Below are 5,376 nucleotides of genomic sequence, written 5' to 3'. Positions count from 1 at the left end.
AATCTTTCAATCGATAATGGAAAGCTGCATTTTTTGAGATTGTTAACGTGATTTGCTCCACAAGTGTATATTATATTTGTTGTATCTTGCAATTTATCTTTTATATGCATAACCCTGTATTCCAGAAAGCTTCTCTAATCCAATTCAGAATGCACAAAATTTGGTTCGCGTAATAATAAAATTGGAACTTACCTTGAACGATGCTCTGCCACTTTTATCAGCCTCGAGACTTCACAAAGGAAATGAAGACGAAAGGGTTGGATGATGCGGAAAGTACGTTATCAAAGGTACACAGTATGAAAAGTTTGAAAGGGGTAAAAACGATAGACACTTTGAAAAACGTAACGTATTCTATATTTAACAAACATCTTCTTCACGTCTGATATTTACAATCACACAATGCGCGTGTATTTGCTAACATATTCGTCGTTGAATATTTACAGTACATAATTACAAAGTGCGATACGGACGGAGCGATCAGCAGGCCGAATTCCTCTTCAGTTCTTCGCGCTAATACATACAATAAACTATAATAATAGTCGAATATTTGGAAGTTTTCTTAGGAAGTGTTCACAATGTTCCGACCAGTTGAATTGTCATTTAGTTAGGATACGAAGGTTCTTCATTTCGTACAGACAGATATCCATCGCGTCTTACTCCCTTATTTTTACTTCTTAAATAGTTATCATTATGGAGGTCAAAATAAAAAAGAAAAATGTAGCAAATGAGAAGCTCGTAATTTCTCGATTTTGTGCTTCAAATCTTATCTTTCTGGTTTGAGCACGCGTGCATGCGTTTTTATATTAAGAGATAAAAGTAGGAACGACTGCTTTGTGTTCGATAATAAGACATATCGTTAAAAGTTTTATTGTCAAATGTTAAATTAAGAGAATGAAATTTTTCGTTTATTAGAAAAAAATGTTTAAGTATAAAGTTAGACAGAAGATCGTTCGTATACTAATTGTATATTTGATGGTCAGCAACGTTAAAAAAATACACTGTCATCACAACTTTCGTAAATTTCTATGTTATCATTCGTATCAGAAATTTTTAAACAAAATTGACAAGATGTTATTATGTACATATATACCATATTAGTTAAGCTTTTATTGTTTCTTTGAAAATTCAGTTTCAATTTCTTCGTTCCTACTTACTTATCGAAACAAATAGGATCGCGTTCTGATAAACATAAACATGTGTATTTTACGCAAACGAAAGAAAAGATAACACTCATACATTTGTTTCGTCATGCAGAGATTGTCCGCATATCTTATGTAAAGTGCATCGTAGATATAAGTAAATTCTTTATACAGCTATTCACAAACTTAAAAAATTACCATTCGATTAACTATTGTACTATTCTCTTCCAAACACATTCGTTCAATTACAAATAATATTACAGCGTTAATTCGATGCAATCGCTGAAGCGACTTTACTTTTGAAATTTACGTTCCCAGTAAAAAGAATCTATAAAGTTTTCCTTCAGTTTCTTTCACATATAATTTTCTTCTAGAAATGAACATTTCTTCGCTGAGTGCATGCAACTTCTACTTATTGATTTAACCCTGCTCATGATCGCCCCGATTTTCATCTACGTTCCAATTTGGCTGTCATTTCAAGAAACAGGAAGGCTTGTAAATATATATATATACATATATATATATATATATATATATATATATATATATATATATATATATATACACATATATATATGTATTTTGAGATAAAATTGGGACAAGAAATCACGCGTATTGACATCTCTTTCGTGTCATTTCCAAAGTCAAGAAATTGTTTAACACCGAAGTAATACGATTACGTCGATACTGATCCAAAAGACGTAGCCGAATTAAATAAAGCAAAAAAACTGATTTCGCGTTTCCTTGAATAATTTTAACTATTTTCCTTTTTCTTAAATAGATATTGTACGTTTTATGCGTTTTACGTGATAATATTTGAATCTAAATAAAAAATGACAACGGAAACGTAAATTTCCAATTACACAGTTCTTATACAATTTATAAATAATTCGATCGGCTTGTACAATGGTATTATTGATGAATCTCGTTATGGAACTGTAATATGTAGTTACAGATCATCATGCATTTCTCTTCTATTATGCGTAAACGTTCATCGAGGGGAGATTAGTGGAGAATATTGGCCCGTAAGAGAATTGCAAATGAATTTATTACATAAGTATAACAAACGCACTTCTCTTTTCCACCTGACACTTAAATAATAATGATCGTTGAATTCGGCGTGCCGAAAAGCCACTCCGATCCGTTGTTCATTTTTATATAAAAGCTTATGCAACAGTAAACAATGAAAATAGGTTGAAACGTAGCTGAGACATTTCGACTTATCGCGTTCTTGTTCCTTATCCTTCACCTCCTCCTCCTTATTTCATCTTTCCTCGTTTTCGTTTTCATTTGACGGTATATTGGTATATTGTCGAGCTTTCTTACTCACTGATTTTTTAAGCAAATGTATTTATCGACGTTCGAATGTTTATCATTCAATCTCCTGTCTTTTCTTTTTTTTTTTCCATATTTATTTTCATGAAATACGCATCTATCGAGTAACTGTTGTTTCTTTTAAAAATTGATGACTTTTAATCGATTTTGCAGCTTTACTATTAATGTATAGGTACATACATACGTTATATACAGGACAGGAAGTTTATGAATGAACCCGTGACGTTATTATTTCTCCTAAATAAAAACGTAATATCATTGAAAATTTTCGACGTACATTGCAATTGTTTCCTGAACGAAAGAAACGACAATGAAATATCTTTTACACGTTGTATGAACTCGAAAATTTCATTTGCGCGAAACAATTAATATTTTCTTTATACGTGTATCCGACGTTTCGCTGAGATTCGAGATCATTTAGTTTAGAACGTACATCCTATATTTGTAATTTCAGTTTGCAATGCTCTTTAATAGGAATATTAATCGCATCGTTTTCGTCAGTCTACGAACTCAACGTATGTATGTAGGTAAATCGAGAAAACGCATTGTAATTTTTATCTAAACAAAGTAAATGTCGTTAAGTGAAATGTAATGCACGCGTTAAATGATCATAAACGAATCTGTTTAATGACGAATAACAAAAATCGTGAAAGAGGCTAGAAATCACGTACATTTCACGTACATTTTACGTACAATTCACGTTGATATTTTAATAAGACAAGTGAAACGCATAATATCTGTAGTAATACAAACGTTCAACGATAAAACTTAGGTGATACGAGATGCATAATAATCGGTACTCTCTTATACACATACAAGGTGTGCGGGTGTGCATGTGCATACGCACAAATCATGATAACATGTGTGATAGTTAGTTTGAAAACATACAAGTTTCTGATATTTCGGAATTATTTTACAGCGTTAGTCGTTTAATTCTCGCAAGGCAATTCGCTTAATTTACGTTTCATTCTTGCGACCATAGCTAATGTAAGTGAAACACGTCGATCTTCGATAGTTGCGAATAATTCATACTAAAAGCATCAATGTTGTGTAAGAAAAAATTGTACAAAGATCGCAACAACACGGCACTGCGAAAGGTTTCGACGATACACGAATGTCTTTATCACATCGTTCGATGTTATTTCTCTTCCATGCTATTATGTACTCCTATGGCGTATTCACGACAATTCTAATGGTATACATGTGTACTCCGTTCGACCAATTAGAAGTAACAAAGATATTACGCGATGTATATTTTACGCCTTTAGGCGTTTCTATTATATTAGCATTCTTCGTTATCGATATTGTTCGGTAATTATATAAAAGGTTATCTGAAACGCGCCGGACATTGTAGGAGTCTTGTTATATTTAATAGAGAATAAATACAATAGAAAAATCAATTAGAACTGTGTCGTTGTTGTTCTTGTTGTTGTTTCTCTTCATCGGTTAGGAGAAATAGGAGTCGTTTATTTACTGTAAATAATTCCTGAAGTGGATTTCCGAAAATCCATTCGTTGAGAATTATAGGAACCTTTTCTCTAGCCTTTTTGACATGTACGATTATACGTATGTAGATATATCTTGTTCAGCATATCGTGACAAACATGAAATAACAAAGGGACGATGCATCGAGGAAACAAAACAAGGTAATGGATAATGGGGATGCTGGTGTTGACGAAGAACAACCGAACTTCATCCGTTATTGCTGTGCACGCGAATCTAAATTCAGCAGCTTCGTTCATTGCGTACTTACCACGCTTTACGTATATTCTATATTATTTGATGGATATTTCGTCGACATATTTCAGCATATTTTCTAATTTATATACGTACATATAAATACATACATAGATACATTTACATATATAGCATTAAATCGATGCTATAAAATGCATTAATATGTAATTTGCTAAGATTCTTTTCAGATTAGACGAATAATATAATCGCAAGGTGGAACGATCCGTTTCTAATTACCAGACATTGCATTCGTATCTAATTGTTTTTATAATTTTCTGTACAATGCATTGTTTAAAACGATCTTTTAGACGTAAAGATATACAACATACAGATCGGAATACACTTGTTTAGAATGGCGTGTCTCAACTATTATAGGAAGTGTATCGAGTGATTTTTGCGTGGGGAAAGATGGAAGACCAAAAGATGCATTTTCGTCGCGTTATGTTTCACTGTTTCAAGAAAAGACAATACGCCTAAAAACACTCTAAAGGAGATTTGTGACGATTATAGTGATCGGTCTATAACTGTTCAAACAGTCCAGATTTTAATCTGGAAGATGAAGATCGCAGCGGACGTCCTTACTGACTTTATGACTTATGACTTATAGTGACCTTATCAAGGCCTACCTCGATGAAAACCCAAGGTCTAGTGTTCGTGAGATAGCAGATGCTTTAAATATTCCGCGAACAACGATTCACGAGCATTTAACAAAGCTTGGGTACGTTAATCGCTACGAGGTGTGGGCCCCCATCAACTGACGGAGAGCAATCTCCTGAATCGAATCTTGACATGCGATTTGCTAATTCAACGCAACAAAAGAGAGTCATTTTTAAAAAAGTTAATTACTGGGGATGAAAGTTGCATTCTCTACGACAACACTGCACGCAAGCGATCTTGGTCGAGTCGAGATAAGTGTCCTCCAACGGTAGCAAGACCAGGACTTCGCCCGAAGAAGGTGCTGCTTTCAATTTGGTGGGACTGAAAGGGTATTCTCTACTACCAAGTACTTCCGGAAGGACAAACGATCAACAGTGAAAAATATTGCAATCAGCTCGAAAAACTTAAAGAAGCCATTATCACAAAACGTCTTGAAATGGTGAAACTTCTAGAGTTTGATTGGAATGTTTTACCACATCCTCCATACTCTGCAGACCTTGCACCATCG

General features: G+C 33.7%; 1 long non-coding RNA gene across 1 annotated transcript; it reads right to left on the bottom strand.

The window, feature by feature from the left end:
• Positions 1-331: 331 nt before the first annotated feature.
• Positions 332-5,376, bottom strand: LOC126865217 (uncharacterized). The gene is made up of 2 exons (XR_007689466.1): positions 5,345-5,376; positions 332-5,298 (listed from the first exon to the last, which is right to left on the bottom strand). It is a non-coding gene; the product is annotated as an uncharacterized LOC126865217 (long non-coding RNA).

This window comes from Bombus huntii, chromosome 4, assembly GCF_024542735.1.
Source record: "Bombus huntii isolate Logan2020A chromosome 4, iyBomHunt1.1, whole genome shotgun sequence".
Classification (NCBI taxonomy): Eukaryota; Metazoa; Arthropoda; class Insecta; order Hymenoptera; family Apidae; genus Bombus; species Bombus huntii.
This window is presented reverse-complemented; position numbering and strand designations above follow the sequence as displayed.